Source organism: Nerophis ophidion, linkage group LG08 (assembly GCF_033978795.1).
Source record: "Nerophis ophidion isolate RoL-2023_Sa linkage group LG08, RoL_Noph_v1.0, whole genome shotgun sequence".
Taxonomy (NCBI): domain Eukaryota; kingdom Metazoa; phylum Chordata; class Actinopteri; order Syngnathiformes; family Syngnathidae; genus Nerophis; species Nerophis ophidion.
The window spans coordinates 10,354,817-10,380,930 of record NC_084618.1 but is presented as its reverse complement, the minus strand read 5'-3'; the positions used below and the strand labels follow the sequence as shown (position 1 = coordinate 10,380,930).

General features: G+C 37.4%; 6 non-coding genes across 6 annotated transcripts; all 6 read right to left on the bottom strand.

Moving 5' to 3' along the window:
- Window positions 1–787: 787 nt before the first annotated feature.
- trnar-ccu (transfer RNA arginine (anticodon CCU)) lies at window positions 788–860 on the bottom strand. The gene has a single exon. It is a non-coding gene; the product is annotated as a tRNA-Arg (tRNA).
- Window positions 861–2,851: 1,991 nt separating this feature from the next.
- trnar-ccu (transfer RNA arginine (anticodon CCU)) lies at window positions 2,852–2,924 on the bottom strand. Its single transcript has one exon. It is a non-coding gene; the product is annotated as a tRNA-Arg (tRNA).
- A 202-nt stretch (window positions 2,925–3,126) lies between these two features.
- Window positions 3,127–3,199, bottom strand: trnar-ccu (transfer RNA arginine (anticodon CCU)). The gene has a single exon. It is a non-coding gene; the product is annotated as a tRNA-Arg (tRNA).
- Window positions 3,200–3,866: 667 nt separating this feature from the next.
- On the bottom strand, window positions 3,867–3,939 carry trnar-ccu (transfer RNA arginine (anticodon CCU)). The gene has a single exon. It is a non-coding gene; the product is annotated as a tRNA-Arg (tRNA).
- Window positions 3,940–4,599: 660 nt separating this feature from the next.
- trnar-ccu (transfer RNA arginine (anticodon CCU)) lies at window positions 4,600–4,672 on the bottom strand. The gene has a single exon. It is a non-coding gene; the product is annotated as a tRNA-Arg (tRNA).
- A 199-nt stretch (window positions 4,673–4,871) lies between these two features.
- On the bottom strand, window positions 4,872–4,944 carry trnar-ucu (transfer RNA arginine (anticodon UCU)). The gene has a single exon. It is a non-coding gene; the product is annotated as a tRNA-Arg (tRNA).
- Between the last annotated feature and the right edge of the window lie 21,170 nt (window positions 4,945–26,114).

The following is a 26,114-nucleotide window of genomic DNA, read 5'->3' as shown; positions in this document are numbered from 1 at the left end:
TGATACAGGGTGAAATGATTATTTATTCATGATTAATCGCTTTTGGTCAGTAGTTAACTCATAATAAGTCCCCAATAATCCAGATAGAAGTTTTATTTTTATGTTATTGTATATTGTACTTTAGACCAATCATTTTAAGATGTTATTACCGTATTTCCCGGACTATAAGGCGCACTTAAAATCCATGTTTTGTCTCAAAACTTGACGGTGTGCCTTATAACCCGGTGCGCTTAATGTACGGAATAATTTTGGTTTTGCTTACCAACCTCAAAGCCATTTTATTTGATACATGGTGAATTGACAAGTGTGACCAGTAGATGGCAGTCACACATTAAAGATACGTGTGGACTGCAATGGTGGATTCCATTTATTTAATTATTTATTTATTCGTGATTAATCGCTTTTGGTCTGTAGTTAACTCATAATGAGTCCCCAATAATCCAGATAGAAGTTTTATTTTTATGTTATTGTATATTGTACTTTAGACCAATCATTTTAAGATGTTATTACCGTATTTCCTGGACTATAAGGCGCACTTAAAATCCATTTTTTTTCTCAAAACTTGACAGTGTGCCTTATAACCCGGTGTGCCTAATGTACGGATTAATCCTGGTTTTGCTTACCAACCTCGAAGCCATTTTATTTGATACATGGTGAATCGACAAGTGTCACCAGTAGATGGCAGTCACACATTAGAGATAAATGTAGACTGCAATATGATGGCAGTCACACATAAGAGATACGTGTAGACTGCAATGGTGGATTCTATTTGATGAGGAAAAGACAACACCCCAGATGGGACTCGAACCCACAAACCCTGGCTTAGGAGGCCAGTGCCTTATCCATTAGGCCACTGGGGCTCACTTATGAGTTGAACAATCAAAATAGATCAAGCAAAACCTAACCAAAACGCACAATCCATCGATTTATCCATTTTGTACCGCTTATTCCCTTCGGGATCGCGGGGGACGCTGGAGCCTATCTCAGCTATAATCGGCGGAAGGCGGGGTATGCCCTGGACAAGTGGCCCCCTTATCACAAGGCCAACACAGATATACATACAAAAAAACACCTACAATCTGATATACTGCACATCATTACGTCAACTATAGTTTAAATGTTAGAGATATAAAAATGTTATTAGGGAATGTCAGGTGGGCCAGATTAAAAAGCTTAACATGACGAATGCGGACCCCGGGTCTTAATTTGGCCAGGTCTGATCTAAAGAATAATATGTAAGAATATAAACAACAACTTAATAACATCTTAAAATGATTGGCCTAAAGTAAAATATAAAATAACATTGAAAAAAACTTATATGTGTGATTATTCAGGATTCATTATGAGTTAATAACTACGGACCAACGGCGACTAATCATGATTTAATATTTTACAGTTTAAATCATGATCAAAACCACTATGTGATCCCATTTCGAACCTGCTTTGATTGTTCCAGTCATATGTGAGCCCCAGTGGCCTGATTGATAAGGCACTGGCCTCCTAAGCCAGGGATTGTGGATTCGAGTCCCATCTGGGGAGTTGTCTTTTCCTCAACAAATAGAATCCACCATCACATCTGACCATTTGGTACGGACTAGATATGACCAAATTAGGACTGAATACATAGACCTGACCATAGACATGTTACCTAATTCAATACCTACTTCGAAATTAATGCGATTACAAGTTATTGAATTATTTTTTTCACTATTTTACAGAAAAATTGTTATTATCTTAAAATGATTGGTGTAAAACAGGCCTGGGCAATTATTTTGCCACGGGGGACCAAATTTAGGTCTGGGGGCCGGTATATCTATTTTTAGGAACACTAATACAAATCCTCACAACAATGTCTGAATGCTAAAAATGTTATGACAGACCTCGTTAAAAACGGAGTGTCATTTTAAATATGTTTACAAAATTTAGACAGCCAGAATGTACATGAGAATAAAGAATGTGGGATTTACAATATTGACTGTGAAGGATAAAACACTGAATATTGACAACATAAGAACATCACACCCCCTCTCCATCCACATATTTTACAATCCAGTGAAACACAACCAAAATGCAACAAACAGTGAAATATGAATGCGAAGGGTAAAAAAAACAAAACACATACAATCTGATTCACTGCTTAACATAATAGTGGCTATAGTTTCCTATTCTGTGTTGTGTGTTTTATGTTGAACGATTGCAACAAGAAAAAATCCTGGTTTGTGAACCCGTTTTTAAACAATGGCAATAAAAACTATTCTGATTTTGATTCTGATTGTAAAATATGTAGACAGAGAGGGGGTGTGACGTTGTTATGTTGTCAATATTCAGTGTTTTATCCTTCATAGTTAATATTGTAAATCCCACATTCTTTATCTTCACGTACATCCTGGCTGTCTCATTCAGTAAAATAAATAAAATTTCCATTCCGTTTTTTTAAGGTGGTCTGTCATAACATTTTTTAGCATCCAGACATTGTTGTGAGGATTTGTATTAGTGTTCCTAAAAATAGATATACCGGCCCCCAGACCTAAATTTGGTCCCCCGTGGCAAAATAATTGCCCAGGCCTGCTTTAGACCAAACATTTTAAGATGTTAACTTTTCTTCTGTAAAATAGTGAAAAAAACAACAACTTACTTCATTAATTTGGAAAGCCCTGATCTAAAGTAATCCTGGCACAGTTCCAGGTGTTCATACACAGGTTGAATTCAACTGATTGTTGCTTATTTAATTTGTCAAAGTTGGTAACATGTCTATGGTCAGGTCTATGTATTCAGTTCTAATTTGGTCATATCTAGTCTGTAGTAAATGGTCAGATGTGATGGTGGATTCTATTTGTTGAAGAAAAGACAACACCCCAGATGGGACTCGAACCTACAATCCCTGGCTTAGGAGGCCAGTGCCTTATCCATTAGGCCACTGGGGCACACAAATGAAGAGAACAATCAAAAATGTTGTATTTATTTATTGGTGATTAATCGCTTTTATATTTTTCTTTGGATCAATCATAATCCAATATTTTCTCAAAACTCGACAGTGCACCGCCTAATGTGTGTTTACTTACCGACCTCGAACCCATTTTATTTGATACATGTGATGGTGGATTCTATTTGTTGAGGAAAAGACAACACCCCAGATGGGACTCGAACCCACAATCCCTGGCTTAGGAGGCCAGTGCCTTATCCATTAGGCCACTGGGGCACACATATTTTCAATGTTGTCAATATTCAGTTTTTTATCCTTCATAGTCAATATTGTAAATCCCACATTCTTTATTTTCATGTACATTCTGGGTGTCTAAATTCAGTAAACAACTTTCAAATTCCATTCTCTTTTTTAAGGTGGTCTGTCATAACATTTTTAGCATTATTGGTGATTAAATCGCTTTTGGTCCCTAGTTAACTGATAATGAATCACCAATAATCACAGAAAAAAGTTGTTTTTCTAATGTTATTTTATATTTTACTTTAGACCAATCATAATCCATTCTTTTCTCAAAACTCGACAGTACGCCTAATGTGGTTTTGCTTACCGACCTCGAACCCATTTTATTTGATACATGTGATGGTGGATTCTATTTGTTGAGGAAAAGACAACACCTCAGATGGGACTCGAACCCACAATCCCTGGCTTAGGAGGCCAGTGCCTTATCCATTAGGCCACTTGGACACACATGTGAAGAGAACAATCAAAACAGTTGTATTTAGTTATTTGTGATTAATCGCTTTTATATTTTTCTTTGGATCAATCATAATCCATTATTTTCTCAAAACTCGACAGTGCGCCTAATGTGGGTTTGCTTACCGACCTCGAACCCATTTTATTTGATACATGTGATGGTGGATTCTATTTGTTGAGGAAAAGACAACACCCCAGATGGGACTCGAACCCAGAATCCCTGGCTTAGGAGGCCAGTGCCTTATCCATTAGGCCACTGGGGCACACGCATATATATTATAGTCAATATTTAGTGTTTTATCCTTCATAGTTCATATCGAAAATCCATCCATTTTCTACCGCTTACTCCCTTTGTTGTCGCGGGGGGTGCCGATGCCTATCTCAGCTACAATCAGGCGGAAGGCAGCGCACACCCTGGACAAGTCGCCACCTCATCGCAGATATTGTAAATCTCACATGCTTTGTTTTCACGTACATTCTGGGTGTCTCATTCAGAAAAAAAACATTTTAAATGACATTTTGTTTTTTAAGGCGGTCTGTCATAACATTTTTAGCATTCAGACATTGTTGTGAGGATTTGTTTTAGTGTTCCTAAAAATAGATATACCGGCCCCCAGACACATTTTTGTTTCTAAAAATAATTGGCCAGGCCTGCTTTAGACCAATCATTTTAAGATGTTAACTTTTTTCTGGCATTTGGCTGTAAAATAGTGAGGAAAAAAAAATTCAGTAACCAGTTAGCACATTAATTTTGATCGCCCTAATCTAAAGTGATTCTGGCACAGCATTAATTTTGAAGTTGGTATTGAATTAGGTAACATGTCTATGGTCAGGTCTATGTATTCAGTCCTAATTTGGTCATATCTAGTCTGTAGTAAATGGTCAGATGTGATGGTGGATTCTATTTGTTGAGGAAAAGACAACACCCCAGATGGGACTCGAACCCACAATCCCTGGCTTAGGAGGCCAGTGCCTTATCCATTAGGCCACTGGGGCACACAAATGGAGAGAACAATCAAAACAGTTGTATCCATGTATTGGTGATTAATCGCTTTTATATTTTTCTTTGGATCAATCATAATCCAATATTTTCTCAAAACTCGACAGTGCGCCTAATGTGGGTTTGCTTACCGACCTCGAACCCATTTTATTTGATACATGTGATGGTGGATTCTATTTGTTGAGGAAAAGACAACACCCCAGATGGGACTCGAACCCACAATCCCTGGCTTAGAAGGCCAGTGCCTTATCCATTAGGCCACTGGGGCTCACACACAAATTATACTGTCAATATTCAGTGTTTTATCCTTCATAGTTCATATCATAAATCCCACATTCTTTATTTTCATGTACATTCTGGGTTTCAAATTCAATAAACAACTTTCAAATTCCATTCTCTTTTTTAAGGTGGTCTGTCGTAGCATTTTTTAGCATTCAGACATTGTTGTGAGGATTTGTATTAGTGTTCCTAAAAATAGATATACCGGCCCCCAGACCTAAATTTGGTCCCCCGTGGCAAAATAATTGCCCAGGCCTGCTTTAGACCAATCATTTTAAGATGTTCCCTTTTTTTCTGTAAAATAGTGAAAAAAAAAATCACTAACATGTTGCTACATTAATTTGAAAGACCCCAATCTAAAGTAATCCTGGCACAGTTCCAGGTTGAATTCAACTGATTGTTGCTTATTAAATTTGTCGATCTTGGTAACATGTCTATGGATTCAGTCCTAATTTGGTCATATCTAGTCCGTACTAAATGGTCAGATGTGATGGTGGATTCTATTTGTTGAGGACAAGACAACACCCCAGCTGGGACTCGAACCCACAATCCCTGGCTTAAGTGCCTTATCCATCAGGCCACTGGGGCACACAACTAAAGTGTGAGGCATGCCACATTCTATAAAAACCTCCTCTGGTATTTTGAGTCAATGGAGCAACCTCTGGAGCAGCACACTAGTCGTCCTCAGCTGCCGACGCCGACGCCAACGGTCTTTCAGAGGACGGCAGGTATTCTCAGGCCTGACGTTCACCAGTGTTTATGTGAGATCACCAGTATCTCTGTGGGCTTTCCGGGCTAAGCTCCTAATTGGTCACGGCTCATCAATCACGCGGGGCAGCCCCCTTTCGCTTGAGGTCCCATCCAAACATGGAAGACTGATGAGCCCGGTTGGAACGGACTCACAAAGGCCGACAAGTCAGCTTTAGGAAGGGAGAAACGGAGGTTTTTGTGTGTGTGAGAACGACAGTCCATCCAGGTTAATGTATCGTTTGTATTTCCTGAAACCTTAGATCAGTCCTTCTTGACATTTATTCCAAATCCATTACCCAGAAGCCTATTCCAACGGGATCAAAGGGGTCGTAGCTACTCCTTGACCGTGGCGCGGTGGTTATTTAGTTTGGCTCGACTCTTCCAAAGACCAGGGAGAGGAATTCCTGCACAAGTGGTTTAGCGGGTCACGGCAAAGGCACGATCCAAACAATGTTGGCATGTGTTCATTCATTAATCACAGATCCGGGACGGAGGTCATTGTGGTTTGATACGCAACAAGCAAGACCAGTACCATTACACTTCAACGGAACCACATCCAATTTTCTTCAGCCACCAGGAATAATCAGCCGTGTCATCCCCGTCGTAAATCTTGGGAGCGCGGCGGTAGCTCGCAGCCTAGGTGGGAGTCGGCCTCCATATCATAAATCCCGTCTTGTCTCAGCAGGACCAGTTTCCTGCTTTCTGATCACAAGCATCCCACAGGAGTCAATCCACTACAGTCGGCCACTTTTTTACCTTCATGTGCAGCTTTGGAACCGCCATCTAAATCACTCGGCACGGAATCAAACCGGGCTTGAAGTAAGTGTTCATTCCCGGGACTACGGATTGTGATTTAAGGAGAAACGGTAAGTAGGATCAGGTTCTTTCTTTTATTCGAAAAACATGTCCGTCCCTCAAAAAGGGGCAAAAGAAACCGGGGCGAATCAATGATCGCAGAAGCAGACATTAAAAGATCATTCCTACTGAAGACTTCTCTGCAATCTGTCAGACATTTATGGCTTGAAGGGAGGAATAATGTCCCATTGACCTAATCATAACCCATAACCTAATCCGCCTTTGTACTTCTGAACCTGCGATAAATCCACTTTACGTTGCCTGGAATCTAAGTCTCCTTCCAAATGGAACCCTATTGACTTTTAAGCTTTAGGAATGACAACAAAACCACAGCGTAAAAACCTCTTGAAATATTGTACTCGTTGATACTCGAGCTGAAGAAAGATGCTTCTTTTTTCAGAGTTAGCATGTTGTCTTTTAGCATCCTCGTGCAGTTGTTTGAATATGATCATTGGAAAGTCTGGTAATTCCTCTGTATTTACCTTTTATACCTCGTTCGACGAGATATCCCCTATCTTGACTTAAACTGAAATAACTCCCTGATTGTTGACGCTCTGCCTTGTTTTCTTGGCCGCTACGAGCTAGCTTTCAATCGATGCTACCTCGGAGTGTAGTAGTCCCATGAGATGGGATTACAGATACGGTATTTAGGGCCCAAGCATCAAAAAGCTGCGACGGCCCAACTGAAATTGTTTCGTTCCTTATTGTACTCCCACTTCAATCGCATTTACGAGGCCCTCAACGAACACAACATTTTTAAGTTGACTCAGTAGCGCCCCCTTTAGAAATTAGCAAAAAATCACCCCCTTCTCCTATATTCACGTATCATGACAAAAATCAACGGCGACGTCTATCGTCACAAGACCGTCTCGAGAAACCATATTATGGTATGAAAATACGCAGGAAGTGGACCGTCTTGGTTTCTGTCGGCCAATTCCATGCTAAAAACAAGGGTTTGGCTTTTACGAATTCCTTCAAAGGACTTTGACCAACTGAGAGACACAAGAAAGACAGGAAATTTTAAATTGCGAAGGAAATTTGCCGACGTCCTGAGATGACATTCGTGATATCGCCCTGTGTCTGTTTGGTCCACGCCGAGGTACTCGATGTTCGCCCTTTGCAGTCAGCAGGCCGGGTCTGGACACAAACACTGATACGAGACGACTCGCAATCCAAGATTGCAAGTCGCTCAGATAGAAAAGTACAACTTCAGCACAATTGATAATAACTATAGCCACGGCCTTTAAGCAAAAGAGTTGTGTGACAACTTTCACATTATTATTCGAACAAACTTGTTTGAAAATAAGCAGGAAGTCGACTGTTTTCATTTCTGTCGGACAGTTTTATGCTGAAAACAAGGGTCGGGCTTTTACGAATTCCTTCAAGGGACTTTGACCAAACGAGAAACACAAGACAGATGGGTGATTTTAAATTGAGAAGGAAATTTGCCTAAGTCCTGAGATGACATTCGAGAGATTGCCCTGTCGGTGTTTTGTCCGCGTCGAGGTACTCGATGTTCGCTCTTTGCAGTCAGCAGGCCGGGTCTGGGCACAAACACTGATACGAGACGATTCGCAATCCAAGATTGCAAGTTGTCTCTTTGCACGGATAGAAAAGTACAACTTCAGCATAATTGATAATAACTATAGCAATGGCCTTTAAACATAAGAGTTGTGTGATAACTTATATATAATCATTCTAACAAACTTGTTTGAAAATAAGCAGGAAGTTGACTGTCTTAGTTTCCAGTTTTATGCTAAAAACAAGGGTCTGGCTTTTACGAATATTGCCCTGTCTGTGTTTTGTCCGCGTCGAGGTACTCGATGTTCGCCCTTTGCAGTCAGCAGGCCGGGTCTGGACACAAACCCTGATACGAGACGACTCGCAATCCAAGATTGCAAGTTGTCCCTTTGCACGGATAAAAAAGTACAACTTCAGCATAATTGATAATAACTATAGCAATGGCCTTTAAACATAAGAGTTGTGTGATAACTTATATATAATCATTCTAACAAAGTTGTTTGAAAATAAGCAGGAAGTTGACCGTCTTAGTTTCCAGTTTTATGCTAAAAATAAGGGTCTGGCTTTTACGAATTCCTTCAAGAAACTTTGATCAAACGAGAAACACAAGACAGACATTGCAAAGGAAATTTGCCTAAGTCCTGAGAAGTGGGCGTGTCATGGAGCCACACTTTGATCTGAGGTGCTCATCACACCAACACAAAGCATGAATCATTTTGCCTTGACAAATTCATATCGGAATCACTCTGGTCAATATATGAAATAACAAGTGTTTGTAAAAAATTTGAAAAGTGTCCCCACTTGGCCAAAATTAATGAACAAAATACAATAAATATGTATATAGAGACATACTGTAATACCTTGAAGTAAATAATGAAGATTAAAAACCAATTACAAAAAAAAATTAAAGCTGCAAGCAGCGTTGGTTGGGCCCGCTTTGGCTGCTGCCCACGTGACCCAAACCCGGATAAGCATTAGAAGATGCATACTATTAGCAAACAGATAGACTTAGCAACTCGGCGTAATATTTTAACATCAACACACTGGCAAAAATGACATTTTGTAGGAAAATTTTGTTTTGAAGGGGTTTTAGCCAACTTCCTGTTGATTTCTGTTGAAGGAAGTGAGTGTATGAAATGTAGGTGTAAGTCAGACCCACATAGAGGTTTTTGTTTCGTGTCTGTACGACATTCCTAACGAAAGTTACAAGTAGTTTTGTCTGTGTTTTTTCCTGTGTTTTGTTTTTTTATTCGATGGCAATTTTCGCCAGTCCTGATGTTTATGTAAAAATTGGTGAGTTTTGAAGCATATTAAGGGGGTCAAATTACAGCTCGGCCTTTCTGGATGTTGTTGATAAATTGCTTTCGCTTTGCATAGTAGAGCTTAAAGTTGCACTTTAAAGCATTTTAAGGGCGTCAAATTACAGCTCAAAGAGGCAAAAATGACATATTTTAGGAAGCTTTGCGCAGGGGTTCTTTGAAAGCGCGTAAAATCAAAAGCGGAGCAGTAATTAAAACTCTTTTGATACATTTTAATCAGAAGGGTTCAATCCCTCTCCTGTGTGAGATATAAGCCGACACGACAAACGCACTCAAAGGAGATAATTTTTGAAAAAAGGTGACGGGTTTTTACAAAAAAATTGTTTTGAAGGGGTAATTGCCAACTTCCTGTTGATTTTTGCTGAAGGACGTCAATTATTAAAATGTAGGTCTAAGTGAGACCTACATAGAGGTTTTTGTTTCATGTCCCCCCGACATTCCTACCGGAAGTTACAAGCAGTTTTGTCTGTGTTTTCTTCCTAGGAGCAGTTTTTTCTGTGTTTTATTCCAAAATTGCACTAGAGCGCAATTTAGAGTTTTGGAGTTTGGTTTTTTTATTAGATCGCAATTTTTGCCAGTCCTGATGTGTGCGCCAAGTTTGGTGAGTTTTGAAGCATTTTAAGAGGGTTAAATTACAGCTCAAAGAGGCAAAAATAGCATTTTTTAGGAAAATGTTTTTTTGAAGGGTTTTAGCCAACTTCCTGTTGATTTCTGCTGAAGGAAGTGAGTGTATGAAATGTAGGTGTAAGTCAGACCTACATAGAGGTTTTTGTTTCGTGTCTGTACGACATTCCTAACAAAAGTTACAAGTAGTTTTGTCTGTGTTTTTTCCTAGGGGGTGCTAAAGCGCAATTTTTTTTATTTTTGGGGTTTGGTTTCTTATTAGATGGCAATTTTCGCCAATCCTGATGTTTATGTAAAATTTGGTGAGTATTGAAGCGAATTAAGGGGGTCAAATTACAGCTCGGCGTTTCTGGATGTTGTTGATAAATTGCTTTCGCTTTGCATAGTAGAGCTTTAACTTGCACTTTAAAGCATTTTAAGGGCGTCAAATTACAGCTCAAAGAGGCAAAAATTACATATTTTAGGAAACTTTGCGCAGGGGTTCTTTGAAAGCGTATAAAATCAAAAGCGGAGCAGTAATTAAAACTCTTTTGATAAATTTTAATCAGAAGGGTTCAATCCCTCTCCTGTGTGAGATAGAAGCCGACACGACAAACGCACTCAAAGGAGATAATTTTTGAACAAAGGTGAAGGGTTTTTACAAAAATTTTGTTTTGAAGGGGTAATTGCCAACTTCCTGTTGATTTTTGCTGAAGGACGTCAATTATTAAAATGTAGGTCTAAATGAGACCTACATAGAGGTTTTTGTTTCATGTCTCTCCGACATTCCTACCTTTAGTTACAAGCAATTTTGTCTGTTTTCTTCCTAGGAGCATTTTTTTCTGTGTTTTATTCCAAAATTGCGCTAGAGCGCAATTTGAGTTTTGGGGTTTGGATTTTTTATTAGATCGCAATTTTCGCCAGTCCTGATGTGTGCGCCAAGTTTGGTGAGTTTTGAAGCATTTTAAGGGGGTCAAATTACAGCTCAAAGAGGCGAAAATAGCCTTTTTTAGGAAAATGTTTTTTTGAAGGGGTTTTTGCCAACTTCCTGTTGATTTCTGCTGAAGGAAGTGAGTGTATGAAATGTAGGTGTAAGTCAGACCTACATAGAGGTTTTTGTTTCGTGTCTGTACGACATTCCTAACGAAAGTTACAAGTAGTTTTGTCTGTGTTTTTTCCTAGGGGGTGCTAAAGCGCTATTTTTTATTTTTGGGGTTTGGTTTTTTATTAGATGGCAATTTTCGCCAGTCCTGATGTTTATGTAAAATTTGGTGAGTTTTGAAGCGAATTAAGGGGGTCAAATTACAGCTCGGCCTTTCTGGATGTTGTTGATAAATTGCTTTCGCTTTGCATAGTAGAGCTTTAACTTGCACTTTAAAGCATTTTAAGAGCGTCAAATTACAGCTCAAAGAGACAAAAATTACATATTTTTGGAAGCTTTGCGCAGGGGTTCTTTGAAAGCGCGTAAAATCAAAAGCGGAGCAGTAATTAAAACTCTTTTGATAAATTTTAATCAGAAGGGTTCAATCTCTCTCCTGTGTGAGATAGAAGCTGACACGACAAATGCACTCAAAGGACATCATTTTTGAAAAAAGGTGACAGGTTTTTACAAAAAATTTGTTTTGAAGGGGTAATTGCCAACTTCCTGTTGATTTTTGCTGAAGGATGTCACTTATTAAAATGTAGGTCTAAGTAAGACCTACATAGATGTTTTTTTTTCATGTCTCTCCGACATTCCTACCGGAAGTTACAAGCAGTTTTGTCTGTGTTTTCTTCCTAGGAGCAGTTTTTTCTGTGTTTTATTCCAAAATTGCACTAGAGCGCAATTATGAGTTTTGGGGTTTGGTTTTTTTATTAGATCGCAATTTTCGCCAGTCCTGATGTGTGCGCCAAGTTTGGTGACTTTTGAAGCATTTTAAGGGGGTCAAATTACAGCTCAAAGAGGCAAAAATAAAAATTTTTAGGAAATTTTTTTTTTAAAGGGGTTTTTGCCAACTTCCTGTTGATTTCTGCTGAAGGAAGTGAGTGTATGAAATGTAGGTGTAAGTCAGACCTACATAGATGTTTTTGTTTCGTGTCTGTACGACATTCCTAACGAAAGTTACAAGTAGTTTTGTCTGTGTTTTTTCCTAGGAGGTGCTAAAGCGCAATTTTTTATTTTTGGGGTTTGGTTTTTTATTAAATGGCAATTTTCGCCAGTCCTGATGTTTATGTAAAATTTGGTGAGTTTTGAAGCATATTAAGGGGGTCAAATTACAGCTCGGCGTTTCTGGATGTTGTTGATAAATTGCTTTCGCTTCGCATAGTAGAGCTTTAACTTGCACTTTAAAGCATTTTAAGGGCGTCAAATTACAGCTCAATGAGGCAAAAATGACATATTTTAGGAAACTTTGCGCAGGGGTTCTTTGAAAGCGTGTAAAATCAAAAGCGGAGCAGTAATTAAAACTCTTTTGATAAATTTTAATCAGAAGGGTTCAATCTCTCTCCTGTGTGAGATAGAAGCCGACACGACAAACACACTCAAAGGAGATAATTTTTTAACAAAGGTGATGGGTTTTTACAAAAATGTTGTTTTGAAGGGGTAATTGCCAACTTCCTGTTGATTTTTGCTGAAGGACGTCAATTATTAAAATGTAGGTCTAAGTGAGACCTACATAGAGGTTTTTATTTCATGTCTCTCCGACATTCCTACCGGAAGTTACAAGCAGTTTTGTCTGTGTTTTCTTCCTAGGAGTAGTTTTTTCTGTGTTTTATTCCAAAATTGCACTAGAGCGCAATTTTGAGTTTTGGGGTTTGGTTTTTTATTAGCTCGCAATTGTTGCCAGTCCTGATGTGTGCGGCAAGTTTGGTGAATTTTGAAGCATTTTAAGGGGGTCAAATTATAGCTCGGCTTTTCTGGATGTTGATAAATTGCTTTCGCTTTGCATAGTAGAGCTTTAACTTGCACTTTAAAGCATTTTAAGGGCGTCAAATTACAGCTCAAAGAGGCAAAAATGACATATTTTAGGAAACTTTGCGCAGGGGTTCTTTGAAAGCGCGTAAAATCAAAAGCGGAGCAGTAATTAAAACTCTTTTGATCAATTTTAATCAGAAGGGTTCAATCCCTCTCCTGTGTGAGATAGAAGCCGACACGACAAACGCACTCAGAGGAGATAATTTTTGAAAAAAGGTGACGGGTTTTTACAAAACTTTTGTTTTGAAGGGGTACTTCCCAACTTCCTGTTGATTTTTGCTGAAGGATGTCAATTATTAAAATGTAGGTCTAAGTGAGACCTACATAGAGGTTTTTGTTTGATGTCTCTCCGACATTCCTACCGGAAGTTACAAGCAGTTTTGTCTGTGTTTTCTTCCTAGGAGCAGTTTTTTCTGTGTTTTATTCTAAAATTGCACTAGAGCGCAATTTTGAGTTTTGGGGTTTGATCTTTTTATTAGATCGCAATTTTTGCTAGTCCTGATGTGTGCGCCAAGTTTGGTGAGTTTTGAAGCATTTTAAGGGGGTCAAATTACAGCTCAAAGAGGCAAAAATAGCATTTTTTAGGAAAATGTTGTTTTGAAGGGGTTTTTGCCAACTTTCTGTTGATTTTTGCCCTAGAAGGTAAAATTATGAAATGTAGGTCTAAGTCAGACCTACATGGAAGTTTTTGTTTCATGTCTCTACGACATTGCTAACGGAAGTTACAAGCAGTCTGTTTTTTTTCTTCCCCTAGGGGGCGCTAGAGTGCAATTTTGATTTTTGGGGTTTGGTTGCTTAACAAGTTGGGAATGTTTGCTATATCGATGTGTGTGTGAAGTTTGGTTGGTTTTGAAGCATGTTAAGGGGGTCAAATTATGGCGCGAAGGTGCGGAATACCAAATACGATAGGGTCCTCTGTCCTTATTGTACCAATAGGGACATTGCGGTCCCTAAAAATATATATATTTCTATTTTACTCAAAGCTTATATTTTTTTATATTTGCTTACTTTGTATCTATTATTAATGTTGTAAAAACAAACATATCTAGCAAGGTTGGTCCTGAAGAGGTCGGCATTTTTCTCAGGTCCCCAGAAAGTCCGAAATACAAGATTGTGTGTGTGCAGGATGTCCAGTCAGAAACTGGACCCTAGGGTCCGGTTGGATTCATGAAGGACTTCTTTCACGTCTCCCTTCCCGTCTGGCCGGAATGGTCGCAGCGGAATCAAACGCCGCCTTATGCCCAACGTTCCCCTGCGGGACTGGGGAATATTCAACAAGTATATGGGCCAGGGGGGGGGGAGAGGCTGTGACCGCCTCAGTCGGGAACTTGGACTGGATGTCTTCTTTCCAAGTGGACTCACATACCTTTTCATGGAACGCTGCCTCGTTTTTTGTTTTTTTTCTTTCCACTTCCGTCGTAACCCTTTGGGACCTTGGTGCCACGCGGGGAAGTCTTCGCCCCGCACTTGCGGGTTCGAGACTGGAAGGACTCTCCTGGGCTTTATGGGGTTGTTGTGACGGTCGCCGGGGTGGCAAGTTTAGACCGGACACTGACTGGGTCTGTGTGTCTCCGGGCTGGAATTTTCTGTAAAATTGCCTGGCGAGGGTTCCAGATTCCGGATTCCGGGTTCCGGGTTCCGGGTTGTGTACGTCAACAAATAAGAGTTGGGGCGTGAGTGAGGATTCTGTCAGGACCTGCAGGGTCTCAGCATGTCACACTCCAAACAATCTTTCTCCAAAGTCCACATTTTGGCGAATCGGCGTCATTTTCAAGAATCAAATTTGTTTCTGAGTGTCGTCAACTGTCTCATCACAATTTATTTTGCTTTGTGTGTAGACTAGGGTTGTACGCTAATACTAATGAATCAAAAACGGTACTATACTCTGTTTGAAAAGTACCAGTTCGCCATTTTTTTATTTATTTTTTTACAGACGTGTTGACATTGCGGTTTTTTTATCCAATCCAATCCAATCCACTTTATTTATATAGCACATTTAAACAACAATAACGTTTCCAAAGTGCTGCACAGCCGTTATAAAAACAATATTATGCTCCACCAATGACTGAATAAAACAAAAAATTAATAAAAATAAAACCAATAAAAATAATATAAAAACAAATATGATTAAAAACTATTTTAAAGGGTAAAATCAATTAAAACAGTAAAATAAAAAAATAAAAAAATAAAAAAAATAAAAAAATAAAATAAAAAAAATAAAAATAAAAGTGTATGAGCAGAGGAGCATATTCGGCAGCGCACAAGTACAGAGTACTTACAAGCAGACACTGTGTGGGCAGAAAAGGGAGAAAAAGTAAAAATATAAGTGAAGTTATAACACTGAAACACCCTCAGGAAGAGCTACTTCTAAATCACCAATCCTGGCCTCCATGGCGACGAATAAAGTGAGTTTCTTGCAAGTAACATTATCACTGGAGGACCAGCTAAACACCGGAGGAGGATACAATAGCTCACCGGCGTCACAATGTAAACAAACGCCATGGGTGGATCCACACCTGACATCCGCTGTAATGATACCAAGTACAGGAGCGTATCTAGTCGATACTACTATGATTAAATCGATATTTTTCGGCATCACAAAATCATTTTTTGTCTTAAAAAAAATGTATGTTATGTTTATAAAGTCAGTAAATATGTCCCTGGACACATGAGGACTTAGAATATGACTGTAACTACTTGGTATCAAATCGATAGCTAAAGGTGTGGTATCATCCAAAACTGATGTAAAGTATCAAAGAAGAGAAGAATAAGTGATTATTACATCTGAACAGAAGTGTAGATAGAACATGTTGAAACAGAAAACAGCGTGACACCTACCCTTTACATCAGTATTTCTTAATCCTATTATTATTGGTTTATTATGTATTGTATTTTATTGTATGATCCTGTAACTACTTGGTATCGGATCGATACCTAAATGTGTGGTATCATCCAAAACTAATGTCAAGTATCAAAGAAGAGAAGAATAAGTGATTATTACATTTGAACAGAAGTGTAGATAGAACATGTTAAAACAGAAAACAGCGCGACACCTACCCTTTACATCAGTATTTCTTAATCCTATTATTATTGGTTTAATAGGTGTTATATTTTATTGTATGATCCTGTAACTACTTGGTACTGGATCGATACCTAAATGTCATTACTGATTAAACAGCACAACTTCCTGTTCCTGTTTCCAGCGCTAAGCCTTCTGGGTAACGTTTGATATAAACATTTCCTTCCTAGTTTCCATTTATTCATGTATTTACCCAACATTTACTAACCCGGGGTAAAAAAAATAAGCAACGTGTTTTTTATTGTAGATGTTAGAGATGTTGAAGTGTGATGATAGTCTCCCATCGTTTCTCGTTTACCAAGAGAAATAGTTCATGAATGAGTGTTGAAACATTAAGAAATGTTTAGGCGTTCATGTTCTATGTGTAAAACATACACGGAGAATGCCTGCCGGTATATCCCATCACTGGCTTCCTGTTCCACTCGGGATTGAATTCAAAATCTCCCTACTTATGGAAATGTCCCCGTCTACCTCAAAGAACTGCTCACCCCCAAATCCTCCCCACGACACCTCCGCTCCAAACAGGCTAACCTCCTCCAACTTCCAAGGACAAAGCTAGGGCTTTCTGCTCGCTGCTCCCAGTCCTTGGAACGCTCTCCCTGACCACCTGAGGGCACCACAGACTGTAAATGCTTTTAAAAAAGGCTTAAAAACCCATCTTTTAAAAAAAAAAGCCTTTTTATAGATACGCATGCTGGTTCCAGCTATTGGGCTGTTTCTAGTTCTATATATATATTTTTTATTTATTTTTTTAAATTTATTATTTATTATTATTACTATTTTTTTACAATGTGGCACTTTGAAGTTGTTTGCTCAACGTAAACTGCTTTTTTTACAAATAAAATCTATTATTAATATTATTATTACAATAAGGACGCCTTTGGTTGATGCTAACATTAGCATGCTAATATTAAATAAAAAAATAAAACATTTCAATGTTGAATTAATTCAGTGATTAATTAATCAATTGTACTCCTATACTATATGCATCATTGACTTATTTATTAATGTAATTCCAGATGTATTTAATTAATGACACATTTAAGTAATTATTTAAAGATTTATTTATTTATTTATTTTAATTGTCCCATTTGACCTTCTACACCACACTGGCTCATGAAATAATAAAATAAAGAATTACATCTTGAAATAAGTCATGAAATATAGTGAAATAGTTTATTAAATCATGAAGTCAAAAATTAAATAAATAAGTAAAATATTTCAATGTTGAAATAATTCAGTAATTAATTTATTAGTTGTACTTTTACAGTAAATTCATAGTTGAAACATTTTTTGATTTAATTCTAGATGTATTTAATTAATGACACATTTTTTAGTAATTATGTAAAGATTTCCTTTTTTTTTTTTGTCCCCTTTGACTTTCTAAACCACACCAGCTCATTAAATAATACAAATAAATAATTCAACCTTGAAATAAGTAATTAAATAAAGTGAAATGTTTATTAAATCATGAAATACATAATTAAATAAATAAATAAAATAATTAAGATTTGAAATAATTCAGTGAGTAATTTATAAAAATTTACTTTTATAGTAAATAACCCAGTGACCCATTTCTTTATTTAATTCCAGATGTATTTAATCAATAACATATTTTAGTAATTATGTAAATATTTCTTTATTTTGTCACATTTGACTTTGTATACCACATATCATGAAATAATAAACTTAAATAATTAAATCTTGAAATAAGTAATGAAATATAAAGAAATAGTTGATCAAATCATGAAATCAATAATTAAATAAGTAAATAAAATTGAAATAATTCAGTGATTAATTGATTAATTGTAAATCAATTCCAGATGTATTTAATTAATGACACATTTAAGTAATTATGTAGCTGAGATAGGCGCCAGCGCCCCCCGCAACCCTAAAAGGGAATAAGCGGTAGAAAATGGATGGATGGATGTAAAGACCTATTTATTTATTTCTATTGTCCCATTTGACTTTCTACACCACGCCGGCTCGTTAAATAATAAAATGAATAATTGAATCTTTGAAATAAGTAATTAAATATAGTGAAATAGTTGATTAAATCATGAAATCAATAATTAAAAATAATCAATCAATCAATCAATATAAATAAATATAATAAATTAAATTTAATTAAATGTAATTATTTAATTAAATTAAATAAATAAATATTTAAGTGTTGAAATAATTCAGTAAATATTTCATCAATTGTACTTTTATAGTAAATTCATAGTTGAAACATTTTTTGATTTAATTCTAGATGTATTTAATTAATGACACATTTTTAAGTAATTATGTAAAGATTTCCTTTTTCTTTTTGTCCCCTTTGACTTCCAAACCACACCGGCTCATTAGATAATACAAATAAATAATTCAATCTTGAAATAAGTAATTAAATAAAGTGAAATGTTTATTAAATCATGAAATCTATAACTAAGTAAATAAATAAAATAATTCAATGATTCATTTATCAATTGTACTGTTATAGTAAATAACTCAATGACCCATTTCTTTATTTAATTCCAGATGCATTTAATTAATGACACATTTCAGTAATTTCATAAATATTTCTTTCTTTCTTTTTTTTGTCCCATTTGACTTTGTATACCACATATCAGGAAATAACAAACTTAGATTATTACATCTCGAAATAAGTAATGAAATAAAGCGAAATAGTTGATTAAATCATGAAATCAATAATGAAATAAATAAATAAAAGTGAAGTAATTCAGTGATTAATTGATCAATTGTAAATAATTGACCTATTTATTGTATTTAATTAATAACACGTTTAATTAATTATGTAAAGATGTATTTATTTCTTCAATTGTCTCCCCTTTGACAGAGAGCAGGGTATGTTTCCAGCGATTAGCACGTTGAAAGGAGAGGAGTGTGATGATAATTAACGAGCTGAGTCACCATCGCTCTGAGCTCTCAGACTTTTATGCTTTTCTCATCAAAATGCCGCAGCCATCAATATTTTTACGCACGCTCGAAAGAAGAGAACATTTGGCAGATTAAAAGTCCACGAGGATGCAAACGATGCGGCCTCCGTCGCCACGGCAACATCCTGAGCCGTTGCGCCGATGAGTCGTGTCGGATTCATGGCGCCAAAAGCAGTTAGCACGCTAGCGTCCGCCTGCTTTTTATGACACTTTTATTGCCACTTTCAGCTAAAAGTGCGACGGCGTGCTCGTTAAAGCAAAACCGGCGTGTCAGCGACCATTTTCTCCATCGCCGTCCTCTTCTCTCGCCGCTAATTGGCAATGAAGCAAAGGTGCCAACGCAGGCTTCTTTAACGCGGGTCACTAGTTGGGAGCTAGCGATCAGCGCGCTAGCTAGCAGCCCACCTCCCAACTCCTCTGTTCTAACAAACTTTGACGCTTACCACTTTTTTCTCCATCTTCCAAAGGCTTTTATTTGTTAGACAGGAAACAGGAAGGAGAAAAAAGGGAGGAAAGACGTTTAGTCTCCAGTCACTTCTTGGAGGACACTGTTGTTACTGAGGACAACATCAACAGGAAGTGTTTATTACTTAATGACGACATCAAGAGGAAGTGTTTATTAGTTAACAACATCAACAGGAAGTGTTTATTACTTAATGACGACATCAACAGGAAGTGTTTATTACTTAACAACAACATCAACAGGAAGTGTTTATTACTTAATGACGACATCAAGAGGAAGTGTTTATTAGTTAACAACATCAACAGGAAGTGTTTATTACTTAATGACAACATCAACAGGAAGTGTTTATTACTTAACAACAACATCAACAGGAAGTGTTTATTACTTAATGACAACATCAACAGGAAGTGTTTAGTACCTAAGGACAACATCAACAGGAAGTGTTTATGACTTAATGACAACATCAACAGGAAGTGTTGATTAATTAATGACAACATCAACAGGAAGTGTTTACTACCTAAAGACAACATCAACAGGAAGTGTTTATTACTTAATGACAACTTCAACAGGAAGTGATTATTACTTAATGACAACATCAACCGGAAGTGTTTATTAGTTAACAACAAAATCAACAGGAAGTGTGTATTACTTAATGACAACATCAACAGGAAGTGTTTATGACTTAATGACAACATCAACAGGAAGTGTTTACTACCTAAAGACAACATCAACAGGAAGTGTTTATTACTTAATGACAACTTCAACAGGAAGTGATTATTACTTAATGACAACATCAACCGGAAGTGTTTATTAGTTAACAACAAAATCAACAGGAAGTGTGTATTACTTAATGACAACATCAACAGGAAGTGTTTATTACTTAATGACAACATCAACAGGAAGTGTTTATTACTTAATGACAACATCAACAGGAAGTGTTTATTAGTTAACAACAAAATCAACAGGAAGTGTTTATTACATAACAAAAACATCAACAGGAAGTGTTTAGTACCTAAGGACAACATCAACAGGAAGTGTTACCTAATGGCACTATTAACAGGAAGTGTTTATTACTTAATGACAACATCAACAGGAAGTGTTTATTACTTAACAACAACATCAACAGGAAGTGTATATAAGTTAACGACAACGTCAACAGGAAGTGTTTATTACTTAATGACAACATCAACAGGAAGTGTTTATTACTTTACAACAACATCAACAGGAAGTGTATATAAGTTAACGACAACGTCAACAGGAAGTGTTTATGACCTAATGAAAACATCAACAGGAAGTGTTTAGTACCTAAGGACAACATCAACAGGAAGTGTTTATTACTTAATGACAACATCAACAGGACGTGTTTAGTACCTAAGGACAACATCAACAGGAAGTGTTTATTACCTAAGACAACATCAACAGGAAGTGTTTATTACCTAAGACAACATCAACAGGAAGTGTTTATTACTTAATGACAACATCAACAGGAAGTGCTTATTACCTAAAGACAACATCAACAGGAAGTGTTTATTACTTAATGACAACATCAACAGGAAGTGCTTATGACCTAATACAACATCAACAGGAAGTGTTTATTACTTAATGACAACATCAACAGGAAGTGTTTATTACTTAACAACAACATCAACAGGAAGTGTTTATTACTTAATGACAACATCAACAGGAAGTGTTTAGTACCTAAGGACAACATCAACAGGAAGTGTTTATGACTTAATGACAACATCAACAGGAAGTGTTGATTAATTAATGACAACATCAACAGGAAGTGTTTACTACCTAAAGACAACATCAACAGGAAGTGTTTATTAGTTAACAACATCAACAGGAAGTGTTTATTACTTAATGACAACATCAAGAGGAAGTGTTTATTAGTTAACAACATCAACAGGAAGTGTTCATTACTTAATGACGACATCAACAGGAAGTGTTTAGTACCTAAGGACAACATCAACAGGAAGTGTTTATGACTTAATGACAACATCAACAGGAAGTGTTGATTAATTAATGACAACATCAACAGGAAGTGTTTATTACTTAATGACGACATCAACAGGAAGTGTTTATTACTTAACAACAACATCAACAGGAAGTGTTTATTACTTAATGACAACATCAAGAGGAAGTGTTTATTACTTAATGACAACATCAACAAGAAGTGTTTATTACTTAACAACAACATCAACAGGAAGTGTTTATTACTTAATGACAACATCAACAGGAAGTGTTTATGACCTAAAGACAACATCAACAGGAAGTGTTTATTATTTAATGACAACATCAACAGGAAGTGTTTATTAGTTAACAACAACATCAACAGGAAGTGTTTATGACTTAATGACAACATCAACAGGAAGTGTTTATTAATTAATGACAACATCAACAGGAAGTGTTTACTACCTAAAGACAACATCAACCGGAAGTGTTTATTACTTAATGACAACTTCAACAGGAAGTGATTATTACTTAATGACAACATCAACCGGAAGTGTTTATTAGTTAACAACAAAATCAACAGGAAGTGTGTATTACTTAATGACAACATCAACAGGAAGTGTTTATTACTTAATGACAACATCAACAGGAAGTGTTTATTAGTTAACAACAAAATCAACAGGAAGTGTTTATTACATAACAGAAACATCAACAGGAAGTGTTTAGTACCTAAGGACAACATCAACAGGAAGTGTTACCTAATGGCACTATTAACAGGAAGTGTTTATTACTTAATGACAACATCAACAGGAAGTGTTTATTACTTAACAACAACATCAACAGGAAGTGTATATAAGTTAACGACAACGTCAACAGGAAGTGTTTATTACTTAATGACAACATCAACAGGAAGTGTTTATTACTTAACAACAACATCAACAGGAAGTGTATATAAGTTAACGACAACGTCAACAGGAAGTGTTTATGACCTAATGAAAACATCAACAGGAAGTGTTTATTACTTAATGACAACATCAACAGGACGTGTTTAGTACCTAAGGACAACATCAACAGGAAGTGTTTATTACCTAAGACAACATCAACAAGAAGTGTTTATTACCTAAGACAACATCAACAGGAAGTGTTTATTACTTAATGACAACATCAACAGGAAGTGCTTATTACCTAAAGACAACATCAACAGGAAGTGTTTATTACTTAATGACAACATCAACAGGAAGTGCTTATGACCTAATACAACATCAACAGGAAGTGTTTATTACTTAATGACAACATCAACAGGAAGTGTTTATTACTTAAGGACAACATCAACAGGAAGTGTTTATTACTTAAAGACAACATCAACAGGAAGTGTTACCTAAAGACACTATTAACAGGAAGTGTTTAGTACCTAAGGACAACATCAACAGGAAGTGTTTAGTACCCAAGACAACATCAACAGGAAGTGTTTATTACTTAATGACAACATCAACAGGAAGTGTTTAGTACCTAAGGACAACATCAACAGGAAGTGTTTATTAGTTAACAACAACATCAACAGGAAGTGTTTATGACTTAATGACAACATCAACAGGAAGTGTTGATTAATTAATGACAACATCAACAGGAAGTGTTTATTACTTAATGACAACTTCAACAGGAAGTGATTATTACTTAATGACAACATCAACCGGAAGTGTTTATTAGTTAACAACAAAATCAACAGGAAGTGTGTATTACTTAATGACAACATCAACAGGAAGTGTTTATTACTTAATGACAACATCAACAGGAAGTGTTTATTAATTAATGACAACATCAACAGGAAGTGATTACTACCTAAAGACAACATCAACAGGAAGTGTTTATTACTTAATGACAACTTCAACAGGAAGTGATTATTACTTAATGACAACATCAACCGGAAGTGTTTATTAGTTAACAACAAAATCAACAGGAAGTGTGTATTACTTAATGACAACATCAACAGGAAGTGTTTATTACTTAATGACAACATCAACAGGAAGTGTTTATTAGTTAACAACAAAATCAACAGGAAGTGTTTATTACATAACAAAAACATCAACAGGAAGTGTTTAGTACCTAAGGACAACATCAACAGGAAGTGTTTAGTACCAAAGACAACATCAACAGGAAGTGTTTATTACTTAACAACAACATCAACAGGAAGTGTTTATTACTTAATGACAACATCAACAGGAAGTGTTTATTACTTAATGACAACATCAACAGGAAGTGTTTATTAGTTAACAACAACATCAACAGGAAGTGTTTATTACTTAATGACAACATCAACAGGAAGTGTTTATTACTTAACAACAACATCAACAGGAAGTGTATATAAGTTAACGACAACGTCAACAGGAAGTGTTTATGACCTAATGAAACCATCAACAGGAAGTGTTTATTACTTAATGACAACATCAACAGGACGTGTTTAGTACCTAAGGACAACATCAACAGGAAGTGTTTATTACCTAAGACAACATCAACAGGAAGCGTTTATTACTTAATGACAACATCAACAGGAAGTGCTTATTACCTAAAGACAACATCAACAGGAAGTGTTTATTACTTAATGACAACATCAACAGGAAGTGCTTATGACCTAATACAACATCAACAGGAAGTGTTTATTACTTAATGACAACATCAACAGGAAGTGCTTATGACCTAATACAACATCAACAGGAAGTGTTTCTTACTTCATGACAACATCAATAGGAAGTGTTTATGACCTAATACAACATCAACAGGAAGTGTTTATTACTTAATGACAATATCAACAGGAAGTGTTTATTACTTAAGGACAACATCAACAGGAAGTGTTTAGTACCTAAGGACAACATCAACAGGAAGTGTTTAGTACCCAAGACAACATCAACAGGAAGTGTTTATTACTTAATGACAACATCAACAGGAAGTGTTTAGTACCTAAGGACGACATCAACAGGAAGTGTTTATGACCTAAGACAACGTCAACAGGAAGTGTTTATTAGCCGTATTAGTATAGTCGTCATGGTTACCTCAGGCAGGAAACTGAAGTTGAACTTTGTCAGTGCGATGACGCGCTGGAACATCAGCAGGACTCCGTTTGATGACCCGGTCATTGAGCTTCTCCGGCGTGGCGGCGCCAGCCTGACGAGGCGCCGCCACTTACATTTATTAATGGCCACGCCCTCTCCCCTCCTCGCGCTAATAAAAGTCACACGGCCCGAGATGAGCGTCCCCGAGTGGCGGCGAGGTCACCGGCCTCGTTAGCGTTAGCCAGCCGGCGCTCGGATCTCACCCGGAAGTTGGCGAGCGACACAAACAAGCGTCGGTCGGAGAGGACAAGTCAGTCTGTTTGGACGTCCTTGTCTCCTGTCGCCGTGTTGTGTGGGAACTGATTTATTGTCCCTCGCCGCCGCTAAATGACAGTCGCGGTCTGGCCTCGCCCATTTTCCTCAAACGCCCTTCTCCGACACCAAAAGGACGAGTGGATGAAAGGCGCCGCAGGACGACCGCGGCTGATGTCCACCGTATTTACCGGACTACAGAGCGCGCCCGTATATAGGCCACACCCACTAAATTAGTCTGTATAAAAGCCACACCCACTAAATTAGTCTGTATATAAGCCACACCCGCTTATATACACTTTCTTCCAACCCTGTCCCCCCCCCCCCCCCCCCCCCACTTGCTCACGGCTAAGGCAAAAGTAAACTTTTGTAATCCCGGGGAGATTTACGCCGCCGCTAATCCCACGTTTGACTTGTTCCGTTTGAGCTGCGAGCGCTCGCACCAAACAAGGATTAGCAAGCGAGAAAGAGGCTTTTTCAAAGGGCTCAGAAAGTTGTGTGCTAATCATCCCAGGTAGCGCCATGTGCCCCTCGTCCCCCCGCACTGCTCCCCGGGGTCCCGCACTAAAACCGGCTCACAGCGGCCCTTCCTCTGTGGGAGGAGCTTGTCAGGTTGTTATGTATCATATTCAGTACTATACCGACTCTAAAAAGTCCCAGTCAACCCATTGTCGTCCTGTCGTGTCTCAGAGGAGCATGTTCGGCAGCACACACGCACAGAGTACTTACAAGCAGACACGGTGTGTAGACAGAAAAGGGAGAATGGACGCATTTTGGTGTAAAAAGTAAAGATAGAAGTGAAGTTATAACACTGAAACATCCTCAGGAAGACGCACTTCAAAACACGGCTAGAATAAAGTGAGTTTCTTACATGTAGCATTATCACTGGAGGACGAGGAATAGCTAAACATGCTTGACTACACATCGTAGGAAGATACAATAGCGTTGCAATGTAAACAAATGATCCACACCTGACTGATACCAAGCACAGGTGCGAATCTAGTCGATACTACTAGCGATATTTTTTTATCACCACAAAATATTTTTTCCTATTTTAAAAAATTTATATAATGTTTATTGAACTTCTGCCATCCTACTCACTGCCGTTGTGTCCTTGAGCAAGACACTTTACCCACCTGCTCCCAGTGCCACCCACACTGCTTTCAAAATGCAACTTAGATATCGGGTTTCACGACGTAAAACGCTTTGAGTCGCTAGAGAAAAGCGCTATATAAATATAATTCACTTCACTTATCAACTGTGGAAATACGTCCCTGGACACATGAGGACTTTGAATATGACCAATGTATGATCCTGTAACTACTTGGTATCAGATCGATACGTAAATGTGTGGTATCATCCACA